At 40.7% G+C, this 17,336-nt stretch overlaps 1 long non-coding RNA gene across 1 annotated transcript in view; it reads left to right on the top strand.

Annotated features, from left to right (window-relative positions):
* Window positions 1–10,636, top strand: part of LOC123348599 — a 160,010-nt gene extending 149,374 nt beyond the window's left edge. Inside the window, exon 5 of the long non-coding RNA XR_006573217.1 lies at window positions 9,490–10,636. This is a non-coding gene — a long non-coding RNA (uncharacterized LOC123348599). The remainder of the gene's footprint in view (window positions 1–9,489) is intronic.
* The last annotated feature ends 6,700 nt before the right edge of the window (window positions 10,637–17,336 follow it).

The following is a 17,336-nucleotide window of genomic DNA, read 5'->3' as shown; positions in this document are numbered from 1 at the left end:
GATCAAAGGTTATTTATTATATGCCAGATTCTGACCCAGTTCCTCTGAGCAGTACCTTATTCCATGAATTGTTTCACTGCTTCCAGGAGAAGGACCCCAGTGGAAAAGGTACTATTCAACATAAGGGTGGTTTAATTGGTTCTTCCTAAGTAATAATCCATTCACCGAAGAGACTTCTCACCTACATCCTCCTAAAATTAAAGTACAACTGTACCCTGTAAGCATGTGAAGCTGTTGTTACATGTGCCATGGCTAACTCAAACAACCGAGACTTGTTCCATCCCCCTTTCAATAAAAAGTAGCCTGCCTTGTCTGCTGCACCATTGGGAGAATTCCAGAAATGACACAGAAGTCCCATTTTAATTTCCCACCTATTGGTTGTTTTTATTTGCTCAGCTATTCATTGTAACAGCATTTCCACTACTGCCACACAGTAATAGCATTTATTATGATATAGTATATAGTATAGAGCCTGTAATGTTGGTATATGAATTTCTTTTACAGAACCTATGATCTAAAGTCAGAAAAGAGAAAGGAGAAGTAAAATATTACATCTAGTATTGACTTAATTCAATGTTAAACCATAGAGCAAGCCCTGATCTTAGTTATACCATTATAAATGTGGCGTAACTCCATTGACTTCAGTGGAATTCCTTGAAATTTGGATAAATATAACAGATCAGGATATGGCACATTTTTTATTTATAGTTAGGCTTCTTTTTCTTTTGATTTAACATTGGCAGGCCAGATTCTGTAATCTCTAATAGCCCCATCTAACCTTAATGAACTGCTCACAGATTAAGGTATTACTTGTGATGGAAGTGGAGCTGCTCTGTAAAAATTTGTCATTGCTCTTTGTTACCTATTAATTGGGAAGTTTACTGTATGAACATATTGGTTTAGTTTAAGAAGGGGTTGTGAGGAAGGGGAAAGAATGTTTCAAGATAAGCCACTAATCAGCAAACACTTCAGGGCTGTTAAGTGACAATGGCAAAGCCATTGGCTCTGGGGACTCTCTGACTCAATCTCCTGCTGAGCCTATAGGTCTGGTTTTCTCCAGAAAGGCCAAGGCCCAGGAACACAGAAGAAACAAAGACTATATCAGTTTTAAAAGGGACAGTCTCTCAAGAGAAGGGTAGTAGTTGTTGGGGAGTACCGAACTGAGACACAGCGCCCAAAGGGGGGTGTCTGAAGAAGCTAGGCCTGCCAAAGTCACCTTCTTGGTGTTAAGCCATTACGGAAGATCCGTGCTTAATTTGGAATGAAAGAGGTGCTGGGGCTCAAGCAATTTTTTTTTTTTTTTTACTTTCATAACTGCCTCAGCAAACCCAGAGATGCCAGGACTATGAACTGTCAAATCTAGCCCCGGCAAGGCCTGGCACAAATTAAGCGCTGGGGAAGATAGACATGCATGTAGACTGTTGTTGTTTTTAAATCCTTTCTTCTCTAAATGCTTTGTTCTTACTGTTGAAATAACCAGTACTTTGCCTTAAGAAGGTTGCCAGACCACTGTATACCAGTGATCACAGATTCCTGAAGGAAAGAACTGCAGGCACCTGAAATCAGTTGGACCTGCTGGGTAAGAACAATCAATACACGGGGATCTGAAGCCCAGGGCTCAATCTAAGACTGGGGGAATTGCAAAATTCCACCCCAGGATAGCTCAAGGTGTAAGCCCAGACACCAAAGGGGATGCATCCTGAGAGGAAGGAGAGGTAGGTGCAGCTAACCCTATAGCTATGACACTACTCATGGATAAAGCTTTTAAAAGCAGGGCCTGAAATAGAAGCCTAGAGTGAAGCGTAGTGCAATTCTTAGTGCTCTCTAAGCATTTCTTAAAATACAGCTGAATCCTGGCTTGCTATATTTTCTTGGACAGAAGCTGCTGATTTTGCGCAATGTTATCTACATACTTCAGTGTATCTTGCCTACCTGTGGCACAGTTTCCTCAAACTGCCCTGGTAACAAATCTTGATCTCCGGATATGCAGGGGTGAGACAATTACCCATTTCTCCATGTCCTGTTGCTCCTGAGCCAGGGGCTGCTATTTACCAGCAATTGACACCCACTGAGCTACTATTGCAAGCTTTGAAGAGAGGGCTGGAAAAAGAAGCTAACAAACGTCTACAATTTTTACACTGCTGCATTTTTAAGGCTCTAAGATCATGTCAAAGCCATGCCTCTGCTGCCTTCAGGAGGGACTAATCCGCATCATGATTATCCCATGGGAAATAGTTCAGTGTCTCCACCTGGTTTTTGAAGCTTCAGCGGAAATTGGGTGCTTAGAGCCCAGCCTACTAGTAATGTTTATCATGCACATTCGTGTTCTTCAGCTGATGGAAGCCATTTCCCACTGCACTGTTTCAAAGTGTGTTTTTAAAATTAGATTGCTAGAACACTGATGCGGGCCCACTGCCAAGAGTCAGCATTTGAGCATGGGTCAGCTCATCAAAGGAGGCTGACTGAAGTTTTAATACCAGTTTGGATAATGTATGAAGCCAACATTTTGTGGCGATAGCATCCGACATAAAAAAAAAAGGAATGATCATTACTGACCTTGTTTGAGATGTACAATGTACTATCATAACCTACGGTACCTAGCAATAACTTGCTTATCCCATCCTAGCAGCTGCAAGACATTTGCTTGCAATCTGACATGCTTTGGAGTATGCTTTCACTATTCTATTTAAGCTAACAGCACAAAAGCCCAATTTTCAAATGGGTTTAACCTTATCTCTATATTTTCCTAGGTATCATTATTTATTATTAAAATATAATGTTCTCAGAATGATTTTTCCTTTAAGTTAGTGGTATGTATTCTTGGCCTTAGCATCACCTTAACAAAGTATGATCTCTTAGTACACTGCAGAAATAGAAATATTTTCATCACTAGTATGCTATGGATTTGTCCCATGACATTTTTTTCTCCCCACGGTGAAAATTTTATAAATTTTGCTGGCTGAGTTTATACATGCTGTGGAAATTAATCTGAATAAAGTGAGCACCCTGAATTTTTTTTTACCTTGTTTATGGTATTTGATATATTCCTTTTATTTAGAATGAAGAAGTATTGCAAAGAAGGATTAAAGGATTTTCTAGGTAAATGGCAACTTTTAATGGCTCCCACTTTTGCTGTCATCATTTTTGGCAAGCAAATGCAAAATTAAACAGAGCTACAGTAGCTCTTGGCTTTCTCCAGTATCTGTTCGTTAAATACACTGCCAATTTTTGCTTTGTTTTCATCTCATTTTGCATTAGTTCATAAGTCTGTATGTTATTTAGGCATGTGGACAACTGAGATACTTTCTCATCTTCTACAATTTTCTTATCTGATCCTTAGATCGCCTCCTATTACTTTTATTTCTTCAAAATGGACACTTGATTTCCTCCCCATCCCAATGTGCAAATAAAAGCACTTAAAAATTGAAAGCCATTGATAAAACTGACTGACTTCTAATGGCAAGATGTGTTTTCAAATTTGGAAAAAAAATCCTGTACTCAGCAGTCCATAATGAATGACTGAACCAAATTTCAGGATTCTAGCTGAGCGGGAACATGGAAATTAATTATCTCAAGCAGTCAGTGCATCACACCATTAAGAGCCTCTGTATGTTATTAGATAATAGCAAGTTTGTGACTGCAATATTAGAACAGATTGTTACCTTTTGTATTTTTAATATTTCTGGGCAATCACTTCCATGAAACATAAAGCAACACCGAATACTCCCACATCCACTAATCTTCACATTCAAATCATGATTTTAGCATGAATCTTCCTTTTCTTGCAATCTAATATACACATTATACCTAACAAATTAACCCAAAAATGATTGATTATTGGTTAATCTCAAAGTCCAGAAGGAGGGAGATAAGACAATTGTGGTCATAAGAACTGGCCTCATTTACAAAACACATGAATTATGAATCAGAAAATTGAATGTTTTTGTTGCTGAATGGACTTAGAACAGGATATTATAAACCAAAGAGACATTTTTATGTGCTTTCATTTTAATTCCAATGAACCATCATCATGGGAGGATGTTTTAGCATGTTCCTTATCAACACACAGTCAACCTGTGGAACTCCTTGCCAGAGGATGTTGTGAAGACCAAGACAATAACAGTGTTCAAAAAAGAACTAGATAAATTCATGGAGGATAGATCCATCAATGGCTATTAGCCAGGATGGGCAGGGATGGTGTCCCTAGCCTCTGTTTGCACAAATTGGGACTGGGTGACAGGGGATGGATCACTTGATAATTACCTGTTCCGTTCATCCGCTCTTGGGCACCTGGCATTGGCCACTGTTGGAAGACAGGATACTGGGCTAGATGGACCTTTGGTCTGACCCAGTATGGCTGTTCTTATGTTCCTTCTGACACCTGTAAAGCAATGGCTTTCAAAACTGGCCCCACTCTCAGTTCCGTATGAAAACACTACCATATCATTGTCAAACTGTGATATAAGGATTTTTGAAGATGCACCTTGCACAGGGAGTACATGAGCTAAAAAAAGTGTTTTCCATCACTGACTTCTGTGATCTAAGGATAAATGAACAGAATGGTGGGGGGAGCTGGAGTTGCTGAGTCCACTCAAATATCAAGGGCCTGATTAACGACTATGTTATTCCAATTGTATCTCAGCGTAGCAACTTTGAAATTATAACAGTGTAAAACTGGAATAACAGGATGTTGTGTCAGACTGAGACTGAGACACCAGAATGAAATTTACCTGACTATGACAGTCCTGAGTCTCCTCTTACATAGGTGTATGTAAGCCAGGAGTAACTCCTTTGGAGTTGAGTGTAAAACTAGTTTAAGTGGGAGGAGATTCAGGCCCAAGATGTGGTTTTGAAAAGACTGAAGCCCAAATCCTGGATCTAAACTATGGTTGTGAAGTTTCTGGGACAAGTTCTGCTCTCACCCAGATTGATGTGAGTCGTTCTGGTGTCATGCCACTGTAGTTTAAGGGCAGAATTTAGCCTAGTGACTTGCTTTCAAACTACATGGCTAAAAATTCTCAGAGAAGCACTTTACTGAACATTTAGAAATATTTCTGATAAAACTCCATTCAGCCTCATTAGAATTACTGTGAAATTCCCTATAGTTACAGAAGATTGAAGACAGTTTTTGCATTACATTTCTTGAAAGCTTGAGAAAAAAATCCACTTCACTGCCACTTTTTCTAGAAAGATATTTTTCCTCATTTTAATCAGAAGCAAGCTTCAGTGGTCAGGGCACCAGACTTGAAGGAAGTACACCTGGGTTCTATTCCTGGGTCTCCCATTGACCCGCTTTGCAACCTTGGTAAAGTCACCTCTCTGTGCTTCTGTTTCTCCTCCCACACTTTGTCTACCTAGCCTATTTAGACTGTGTGTAATTCGGGGTAGGACTGTCTTTTACTGTGTGTTTCTTAGAGCTGGTCAAAAATATTTTCTTTCAATGAGAAAATGGCTATTTGATTAAACAGGAATTTTCTCCCCCCCAAAATCTCCATTCCATTGACAATGTTTGCACTTCCATTAAAAAAACCTGAAAACCAAAAAAAAATATATTTTGTAATGCCAAAACTGGAAACATTTTCATTGCCAAACATTGAAAAATTTGAGCATTTGATTTTTTTACAAAAACCCAAACTTTTTGAAGGGAAAAAAAATCAGTCCCTTACCAGCTCTAGTGTGTTCACAGTTCTTAGCACACTAGGTCTCTGATCTCAGTTGGGATCTCTAGGCACTAAAGTAGTACAAATAAATAATAATAAATGATTGTGCCATCTTTTAAAATCACTACTGTTAACTTCATTAAACTCCATGAGAAATTTTCCACAAAGGTTCATATTTAGTTCTCTCTCTTTTTGCAATATTATTCAGCGCTTTATGCCAATTATTTATCTTTCTTACCTGGAACTCAGAGGATTGTTTGAACTTGATCTAATTGGTATTTTTTATTATAAATCTAGGGCAAAATATTGCTCCCAGCTACACTGGTGAAAATCCAGAGTAAGCCTACTGAAGTCACTGAGCTTAAAAAATTCAGTTATGCACTTCTGTAACTGAGATTTGAATCTAGTTTTTCATTTATCATTTTAACTAAATTCTAGCGCTGGTCAGAAATTTTCCAATGGAAAAACATTCTTCTGTAAAAAAAGAACAAAAAAGTGGATTAATCAAAAACAAAACATGTCAATTTAGACAAAATTTTGTAATGACAAAAAAATCAGAATGGAGCATTATTAAAATATTAAAAAATCAAAATCAGGATGAAATCTTTGTTTTATCAAAAGAAGACATTTCCATCAATACAAAAAGGACTTTTTTCTTTGTTTCTTGAAAAAAATGCTTTTTTTGTTCTTTTTCGGAACAGAAAAAACTTCAGAATTATGGAAAAACTCATAAAATGGAAAATCCAGTTCCTGCCCAGGTTTACTGATTTCCAACTTTCCTTAATTAGTGTAACAGTCTTTAACTGCTAGAAAAAGACTAGGACTCAAAATAAGGCACTGTCTCCATGGTAAGATGCAGCTAAACCTTATATTTTTCAACAAATAACAAGAGAATGACTTCATTTTGGCATTACTGCTTTCCAGCTTTGACAGTGAGCTCTCTACCTTCTTCATCCCCATCACCAGTCAAAACCACACAGCCTGCATTTTTTTAAAAATTCAGACTTCTGTGTGACTAATTTAATGATTCCCCAGGATGGAAATTGTATAAATTCTTGCATACACTAGATGCACAGTCACGCCTCCAATTTTCTTTTAAAATCAAAGCTTCATTTTTATCGGACCCTAGCCTAGCACATGCCAACTCTGTTTTTTACAATGTAGAGTTGTTTTTTCACCATGATAATAATTAAGCTGTATTCCCTCAAGGAAGTAGCATGTAGGTCTGTGTCTTATCTGACAGGTAATGGTTGCATTCATTAAAACAGGCTATTCAAAAACAGCATACTTTGACAGGAAAGATTCCATAAACAATGCATGTCACTGTCTGTGGCAGTGCAAATGCATCTCCTTCCATGATTGACTCCAACTCACTTATATGTGCTCAGATACTATAGTAATGAGAGCAATATATATAGAATAGAACAGAATCAAGGAGTGTAAAATAATGAATACATTCTAGTCACACACACACACACATATATAGATATATATATGTATATATAGATATATATGTTTATATATACATAGAATCTTAGAAATATGGGGCTGGAAGGGACCTCGAGAGACTGTCTAGTCCATCCCCCAGTCCTGAGGTAGGACTGAATAAACATTGACCATCCCTGACAGGTGTTTTTCTTACTGTTCTTAAAAACCTCCAATGATGGGGATTCCCCAGCCTTCTTTGGTAGCCTATTCCAGTATTTAACTATCTTTACAGTAATAAAGGGGTTCCTAACATCTAACCCAAACCTCCCTTGCTACAGATTAAGTCAAAAACTATTTATTTATCAACCTATAATCCTCAGAGTGCTTGCAAATTTTTTATTCTTTGGTTCCAATATCTTTCCAGGTATCGACATTAGGCTGCATGAGCTATAATGCCCCAGATCCTTTCTGTTCCCCTTTTTAAAGACAAGTACTATGTTTGTGCTTCTCCAATCCTCTGGGACTACACTAGTTCTCCATGAGACTGGGCGGTGGGTATATTAAGCCAGTGAAAGCTCAGCCGGATCCCTGTTTGCGGGTTTGTTGGGGGAAGATTTTGCTTTATTATGCCCCGTTCAAGTTCCCGGGCAGTTGAGGTGGCAGTGTGTGCTATTCAGCTTCCTGGGTTCATCAGTAATCTTCCTGGACTCCAGAGAGATTATTGATGAACCCAGGAAGCTGAGTAGCAAATACGCCTCCACAGCTGCTCCAGAACCTGCATGTGCTTCGTCAGGACGAGAGTGAGACACTTTTCCCTGGGGCAGCTTGGGGTCTGGAGAGGGGAGGTGCAGCGCAGCTGCAGCTGGCCCTGGGCTCCTCCGGCTGAGGGGTGCTCGCGGCTCCTTTGAGGGGGGGGGGGAAGGGGAGCTTGTGGCTCCAGCCACTGAGGGGGGTGAGCAGAAGGGGTGGAGCCAGGGGCTAGCCTCCCCGAAGCCACCCACCACCCATATCTATCAGTTGTTGAAGACAATCACTGACAGCTCTAAGATTGCTTCAGGTCATTCTTTAAGAATCCTAGAGTGAATTTCATCAGGATTTGCCTAACTGAATACATCTAACTTATCTAAATAACCTTTAACCTGTTCTTTTCCTATTCTGGCTTGTGTTACTCCCCCCTTGTTCATATTGTGTTAAGCATCTGACCACAATTAACTTTCCTAGTGAAGATTGAAGCAAAATAGACATTAAACGCCTCAGCCTTCTTCGTGTCATGTTATTAACTCTCCTGTCCCACTAAGTAGTGGACCTACACTTCCCTTCATCTTTCTCTTGCTTTTAATGTATTTATAAATCCGCTTCTTTTGGCCATTTATGTCCCTTGCTAGCTGTAACTCAGTTTGTGCCTTAGCTTTTTCTGATTTTTGTCCCTTCATGCTTGTTAGTACACATATAATTATAGCCATTTATATCATGGTGGAGTGCAACTGAGGCCATAGGGGTGTGTGTGTGTGTGTGTGTGTGTGTGTGTGTGTGTGTGTGTGTGTGTGTGTGTGTGTGTGTGTGTGTGTGTGTGTGTGTGTGTGTGTGTGTGTGTGTGTGTGTGTGTGTGTGTAAAATAACCCTACCATGTAACCATCAAGACATGATTCAGCCTTCAAAGTTACTGCATTCTTATATTGCCTTCACTCTCACTGTCATTCTCCCCTACTGCATGTTCTCTCCATTTACTGGGGGGATGCACTCGGCTTTTGTCTTGTAAATCATCATGCAAATTCATACTGCTATATAAGTGACACTGGTAAATTGCTGTGGGCCATGTATTGTGAGCGATGTGGCAACATTTCATTGTTGAAGCACCAAAAAGAAAAAAAGAAAAAAAAAGTAAAGAATGTGCAGTATCATTTGGGAACTGGCACATAGCAATTATATCATCCCACATCAATGGGGAGTGCAAGGCCCGCACCCATATGTCACTTGTGGAAAAGAAACAAGAGCATTCGGGGCCCACTCTTCTGGATCTACTACCCAAGATTTGCCCTCAGACAAGAACAAAAGAAAGAAAGTAGGAAGGGAGGGCTCCTCAGAGTACAGGTTTTAGTCTAGAGCGGATAGAGCCAGTCCTGGGCACTTTGTAATTTTGCTACATAAGATACAATAGTAGAGGTGTGTGTCCCATAACACAATAAATGCCAGGTTGGATGCACTCTCAAATCACAATTAATTACTCTTTTTAACCAAGTTTTCTGGAAGTAACATTTGTAGACCAGTATTTGGAAAGGAAGACGGTGATGAGTGACCTAAGTGCTGTGACCCTGCCTATTGATCCATGGCCCAAGAATGATTGTTATTGACAAAGTTGCAGATAGATGATTAATGAGCTTTTTCTTTCTTTTTCATTCAGAACCAGAGACTTGGCCACTTGAGAGCTCTTTTATCCACCGTTTCCCGAAAGGAGGCCTTCCTTCCTTTAGTATGCATCAGAGCCTCAGATCTATCCATGATGCACTCAGAATAATTCAGAGAGGCGAGGCAAAAGTGACTTTAACATTCTCTAGAGGCATCTGCCTCTGTTGTGCCTGTGTTTAAAGAAAATCCAGATGGAGCTCTAGACAATTTAAACATACGTTTTTTCCTGTCAAATTATACATGATTATATCCAAGAAATGTACACCGCATTTTTGAGGTTTTAGGGCAAACCATTTTTTTAAAAAATGTGTTTTAAAACACATTTGACTGGAAGGTACACGATATATAGCGAGATAGATATATCTCAGATCAGATAAATAGGGTCAGCTCCCATTTAGGCAACAAACTAGGTAGCCAAATTTTCAAAAGAGCTGAGTGTAAATGGGAACTGAGCTCTTTTGAAAATCTGGAAAATTCAGCTCTTACTCCAGACCCTTTTTTATTACTGTAGCAAGAGAGGAGAAGCAGCTTACCATAGCTGTGTTTGACCTCAGACCAGACTATCCAGCTATCGCTTGTTGGCAAACTGATGCATGAGAAGCTAGGACAATTTTACTTCTTATGTAGATAGAAATAAAGAAACCCATCTTTACACTGATTCCTAGCCTCATGCTTTTCCAGAAGATAGTTTATGTTGTTACTGATTATGAATATTGCTGCCTGACCTGCTTTAATAATCCATGCCATTAATCAGTGCTGCTCACCTTCAGCTATGTGCTTGTATCTCTGTCGGCCATCCATGCCCATAAATATCACCACTGTATATCACCATACAAACCCCCATAAATCAATGCTGCTAGTCCACCAGTTCTGAGAGAGGTTTGTTCTGAAATCTAGCACTCGATGTGGATTTCAAAGGGCAAGTTCAGGTTAAAGCAGGATAAACTCACAAATTTACTAACTAGAATAGCTGTGAATTTCACTGTTACAGTAACTACAGCATTCTTTAAGGAAGAAGACCCAGGACTGAATCCAAAGCCCATTGAAGTCAATTGAGTTTTTCCATTGATTAAATGGTCTTTGGATTAGGTTCCTAGAAAGCTATCCATTGTGGGTGCTGTGATCTTGAAAATTTGGTGCCAATGGTTGCTGCTGGGTGCAGGGCCGGCTCCAGACCCCGGCGCGCCAAGAACGCACTTGGGGTGGCGTCCTAGCGGTCGTCAGTCCCGCGGCTCTGATGGACCTCCCGCAGACGTGCCTGTGGAGAGTCCGCTGGTCCCGCGGTTCCGGTGAACCTCCTGCAGACGTGCCTGCGGGAGGTCCACCGGAGCCGCGGGGCCAGCGGACTCTCCACAGGCACGTCTGCGGGAGGTCCACCAGAGCCGCGGGACCGACGACCGCTAGAGCGCCCCCCGCGGCATGCCGCCCTGCTTGGGGCGGCGGAAATCCTAGAGCCGCCCCTGGCTGGGTGCTGAGCACTTTTGAAACTCTGGCCTCAGTTTTGGGTGCTGAGTATTTAAAAATCTGACCTTATATACAGAGAAAGGGAGACAGAACTAATCTGTGATATCCTAGCTTTGAAACAGTTCCTGTATATTGAAAACTGTGCATCACTTTAAGTTAAGGGGATTCCTTACAGGTTCTGGAACTCTGGGTCTTCAGCAGTCAGTCTGCAAAGAGCCAGTCAAGAGCGAGGTGGGTTGAGAGTGCCTTTTTGCCTTAGGGAGCAGCCTGCTTTGCCTCTCTCTGTTTTTGGTTCTTGTATGTTAGGGTTCTGGATTCTAAGAAGTATGGTTACATTGCAACCTTCCAGAAAGATTATATTATGTTTTTATCCAACTTCTCTGTGTGTCTGCTTTGAACATAACACCAGTATTCCTAATAAATACATGAAAGATTGTGAGGTGCTCAGAAAGTGTGGTAATGGGGACCATATAATTACTTAAGCTAGATAGGTAAATTGCACAGGTTTCTTTTCTAATGCAGTGGGTTTTGTTGTTGTTCTTCGTCTTCTTTTTAATGGAAATGGGGAGTTAAGTGATTCATCTTTGGAGAAAGAAAAAAAAGATTGTTGTCATCAAGATTGTTTAGATATAGCATTTCAGAAGTTTGCAAAACATCAAACTCCATGAGGTTGAACCATCCGCAGTAAAAAGTAAGAAGCAACTCATGACAGACCATGCTTGAGTGATTGTGGTGTTAAATAAAGTCACTCTGAAACCTATCACAGATTGCCTGGTAAGCCTTTGGAAGAATACCTGACAAGCCACATTGACAGAGGTTACTACATGTTGAATGCTATTAATTCCTTGAATATAAAAGGGCTATTATTTTGTAGTGTTATTGTTGCAAGAAACTGTGTATTGTGGTCACAATGTCCTGGCTTTGGAAAGCTGCTGAGCTCTTTTATTTTCATATTAATTTACAATGTCCCTTTTCTATGGGGAGATGGTTTTATTTTGACAAAGTACAGTAACACTCAAGAACTCCTAATATCTAATGTATAGAGAAGGTCATGAATTCATATCCAAGCAGGTGCGACTATTATAGTCTATATGCCAGAGATGGATGGCACTTACTTGTGGTTACGCTACACTGCTAAGGAAGATGCTAAATCATAAAATGTTACTTCTCACCTTGCTGAAATTGTAAAATGGCTGTAACATTTCTTTCCATTGAAAGATCCAATTAGGGATGTGGAAGGGCATGCTATACAAAGCTAGGCTTCCCAAAAGCTAGAATAGCTTCTCCAGAGGAAGAAAATGTAGCACTTGAGACTTGGAGAACAAATAATATTTGCAAAAAAATTAATAAAATGTTGAGGCTCTCCGTCACCCTCTCTTTGTGTTGTCACAATGTGCGTTCCCCTGGATGCCAGATTAAAAAATGAGCATTTGCACTGAAGTTGCTGCTAATGCATCACATCACACTGCTCCTATTGCAGGTCAGGCCCACAGTGTAAGGGCTGGCTTTAGGGTTCCAGAGAATCACAAATGCAGTTATTCTTGGAGGACCCAGTGGTCTTTTCCATCTCCCACTCATTACCTCAGTCTGCTTGAAGGATGTATGCAAGCAGCCTACATTGTTTGTGTTTCTCCGACATTTGCCTCTCATCCAGACCACTTTACAAACAACAGGGAATTAAGTCTCCTCAAAGTCCTGGAAAGTAGCTGCTGGAAAGGCAGGTGAGTAGGGCTGAAAATGAGAGTGATAGGTGGTATTCAATGGGAGGTGGGTCAAGGGACAGGGAGTCACTACCACCCCAGCCAAAGGCCAGGATATTTTGTCTTTTATCACTCCCTCACTGTAAATCATAGAATAGATAGGCCAGTTGAAACATATTAAACAAAGGGTTTTTTTAATAAACATGATTATTTCTCTGTTCTCCCTTTCTCTCCTTCTACTCTTTCTTCCTCATGCAACTTCTTTCTTTTCTTCTTTAAGACCTCTCCCTCTCTGTCCTATATTCATTCCCCGCCTCCTTTCCCTCTCTCATCTCTTTCTCACCCTCATTTGTCTTTTCCTCCTACTGCCCTCTCTTGGAACTCTCCCCAGAATACATCCAGCCTGCATCCTCTCCTGTAGTGTATAGGAATTGTGTGATATCCCTTTAAATCATTTGTGGTGTGTTCAAACTATTTAAAGGCATGCTACCCTATTACTATACACTACAGCTCCCCTATATTCTTTTCTTCCGTGCAGTGAGGAGGAGGTGCAGCAGCAAGGGAGAGCAAAGGTTTGCTGCGGAGCTCTCTCCCCTTTCAAGTGAGGGAATGTGCTGTACCTGACTTATTGAAATGCAAGGTCGGGGAAACTTGAGATACAAACTTGTGTGGGAGAAAGGCTGTTCCTTAGCTAGCTATCAGGTAAAGGGTTGTCCCACCCTCCTCATTTACATACATGGTGGGGAGAAGGGAGGGTTTGTCAGAGAAACAATGTGGCCCACTGCTTATAGCAGGGTACTGGGAGCCAGGACACTCTTCCCAGCTCTGCTACTGAGAATAAGATCTTCTCACTTTGTGCCTCATTTTTTCCCACCTGCAAAATGGGGATAGCAAGAGCTGCCCAAAATTATAAAACTCTTTGAGCTCCTCTGATGAAAGGCATAAGTGCAAAGTGTCAGCATTACTATTTCATTTGCTGACCTGATGATGAGGTGAGTTCAGGAAGCCGTTTAGCAATCATTGCTTTTATGGAAAGTCAGACCTTTAACATTATCTTAATATAGTTGTGTGGTTTCGGTGAAAGTAAAATATTTCAGATTAACAAAATCAATGTGGCATCCATGCACTATGACTGGTAGCACATGAATTTTATGAATACCTTGGTTAAGGGGGAAAAAGACCTCAAGCATGTTCTATCTTGGTCAGATTGCATTAATTTCCTTTGACTTCTTTCAGACATATACACTCTTAGTTTCCTTTTTGCTTAAGGTTGCAGGGTATTCACTTTGTGTTTAGAATTTACAGATCTTTAACAGAACGATCAATTTTTTCTCCCTTCAATCAGCTCTCTCCAGCATCCAAAATACTGAAGGAGCCTGGATATAAAATTGCTTGCAATGCACAAATTTTAAGCATCTGATTTTATATTGCAGCCTCTATTTGCTGAAACAAATAGGCACAAAAAGAAGCTGCTGCCACAGGCAATTTATGTCACCGGTTTCATTCCATATCTCCATGGATAATTTATAAGGAAATTCTTTAAAATTGTCTATGTAGTGCCTACATTTGGGTATGTACTTTATATAACTTGATGCTATTTGAAAAATAACAGACCCCCAAACTGTATAATACTTACCTTTTGGTGAATGAATCAAATGAATTCACTTGTGGGATTAGAATAGAAAAGAAAGGCAACGAATATTAGTCAGCAGGAAAAGCGACCAGTTTTCTGGGAAACAGGATAGGTGTTTGTCTTGTGGTTGGTGCCAGCGTATATCATCTGGCAGTGAAATGCAAAGTAGCTGCAATATTAGTTGATTGGGTAGTTAATATTTGTGACTCAAAGAATTTAACAAAGAAAATACATGGCACTAATAGTGGAGTTCAAGGAAAACAATTGCATTTTAGACTGATTGATTGAATAATATGTCAAGCAATATTCACATCAAACCCGCAGTACCTGCTAAACAAGGACATGAAAGAATGATACTTTTTCGGGTATGTGTCTGCAGTAGCGAGCCTCGCAGCCCGAGTCAACAGACGGGGGCATGTGGGATTCACGGGAGCACTCTAAAAATAGCTGCGCAGACAGCACTCTAAAGTAGCAACTCCGGCTCTGAAGCCCACCCACCTCCCGAGGCTTCAGCACTTGAGCTCCACGACTTCCAGGTGCTGCCTACCCAGCTCCCTTTAGAGCGCCAGGGCGAGCCCCGCTAACCCAAGTCTGTTGACCCGAGCTGGGAGGCTCGCTGACGTGGGCTGGGAAGACATACCCCTAGAGTCGTAATGTTTGGTCCTGAAATAAACAAGCCTATGTAGAGTACGGGCTTGTCTACATGGGGCAAATTTACGGGCATAACTATCCTAGGATAATTGAACCTTTGAAAGTGACAGAAGTGACACTGGAAAAAGGCGTTCCTTTTCTGGAATACAAGTGAATCGTGGGGAATTAGGCCCGTATAACTTTAGTGGTATAATTATGCCAGCTAATTTTCCTCTCTAGACAAAGTATCAGGTTCTCTGTCTACTACTTAGGCCTGCTCCTGTTCCCATTGGGTAGGTTGTATCATTTAGGAACATATCTGTGCTGGGGATAAGGCAGAGCTGCATCACTCAAAGGAAAGACTGGCAGCGTTCTGCCACTGGACACTCCGGGAGTTTCCTGGTGTGTGGCCAAACATACATACTCTTACACCCTTTAAAGAGGTGCAATGTACTTCAGCGAGCTGGCATGTGAGGAGACAAGAACGTGGCTCTGTCTACTCCTGTCCCTTTCCTTTGGGAGCATCTTGGTAATAGATCTATGCCACCCCACCTCCCGTCTCTCTCTCTCTCTCTCTCTCTCTCTCTCTCTCTCTCACACTCTCACACTCACACTCACACACACTCACACTCACACACACACACACGGATTGCAGTTCTGTCTGGATCTCACATGCCCCGCAGAAAGTGAAGGTAGGCTCCTTACTTCTTCCCCCATTGCTATTCACCTGCATGAGGACCATCCAAAATCTTTTCCTATGTGATTGTGATCAGTGGCAAAATTGCCATGGACTTTATTGATGCAGGATTTCAGTCCTAGGAATGAGCGAACCTTAAAAAATTACCAGTTTAGGTAAGGATTGGAAAGCTTGAAAGTTGATCTGAACCATCCAAAGCCACAGAATCTGCATATGTAATATGATAGCTTACGTACATTTGCCTTGCCATGGTACCAGAGGCAAAGTCACTGTATTGGAGAATTCAGTCGCTCCTAGGCAAGGGTGTTGGAACAATTTCTATAGTGGGGGTTCTGAGACCCATTGAACCAAACTGTAAACCCTGTATATAATGGAAACCACTTCAAGCCAGGGGGTGCAGCAGCACCCCTAGTTCCAGCACCTATGCTCGAGTGTTTGGATTTCTTAGTGTTTGGATTTCTTTAAGGAATGTGCATTTCTTGGAGCTGTTGTGGAATGCCATAAAAAAAGCATTTTCATTTCCCACTGCAGACAGTGAACAAACTCTAAAAGCTGATCTATATCTGCTCTAACTACTGTACTTCAGTTAGGTGTATGAGTGGTTTTTTTTTACTGAAATAGTTTTATTGCTACAACGTTAGTGTGGGTGCATGTATACTCTTATATACCAGTATAGCTCATTTCCTCTTCTCTTACAGAAATAAGCTATATCGGTATAGTGTCTTCCACCCCATGCGGTTGTCCTGCTTTAATTACACCAGTGTAATTAAACCAGTACCATTTTTGTATGTAGACAAAGCCTTAGCAGATGATTCAGAACTTTAAAAATGCTAGGTTCCAAACGAGGTTCTTGTTTTATCTGAACCAGTTTTTCCATCTGCACTGCTTCCAAGTCTCAGTTTACTTGTAAAATACATCTAGAGCAAACCTAAAAGATAAATAATTTAAGCAGCATTATGTAAAGATTCAGTGCCAAATCATGAAGTAGATTGTTACTTCAGGTGATTCGTCAAAAGCAGCCGACTTGACAACCAGAAGCACACTAAATATTAATAAAAAGCTCAAATATGTAATATGCAAAATCTAGTGCTACCCTCACCATATTTTTTCCAAAGCAATTAATCTGGCAGGTCAGGGGAAAAAATCTGTTATATTGTTTCTGCGTGGTTAAGCTGATAAACAATATTTGGTTGCTTTTGGATAAAACGCTTAAGAAACAATATAGTCCGTAACCACCATTTTCAGAAACGACTGTGATTTTGTGTCTCGGTTTTGGGTGCCTAACCTGAGACAGTTTACAGGGGCTGGATTTTCAGAGGGTGAGATCTCAGCACTTTCTGAAAATCAGTTTCCTTTAAGGAATCTCACGTTGGGCACCCAACTTCATTAGTCGCTTTTGAAAATCTTGACAAACATTGGATGTGAGACACAGTGCTAGCAGCAGCACCCTGATTGTTTCCCCACTGAGAAGGCTGCAGGCTGAGCTGGAAGCAGTTAACCACTTTCTGTTGGGGGATTACAAGCATCTGGGTGGTAATTACTAGGCTATTGATACAACCCGCAGTAATTGGGAGGACAGAAGTGGGAAGAACAGGAAGTATGAGAAAGGAGCTCAGGGAGTGAACAGTGTGAAGAAGAGACATGGTATGGAAAATTCTTGCTGGAATATGGCTGTATCATGTTCTGTTTGAAAAAGAACTGTGGCGTAAAAGGTACAT

The sequence above is a fragment of the Mauremys mutica genome, chromosome 13 (genome assembly GCF_020497125.1).
Source record: "Mauremys mutica isolate MM-2020 ecotype Southern chromosome 13, ASM2049712v1, whole genome shotgun sequence".
Lineage (NCBI taxonomy): Eukaryota > Metazoa > Chordata > Testudines > Geoemydidae > Mauremys > Mauremys mutica.
The sequence above is the reverse complement of the archived record's forward strand: the minus strand, read 5'-3'. Positions and strand labels throughout refer to the sequence as shown.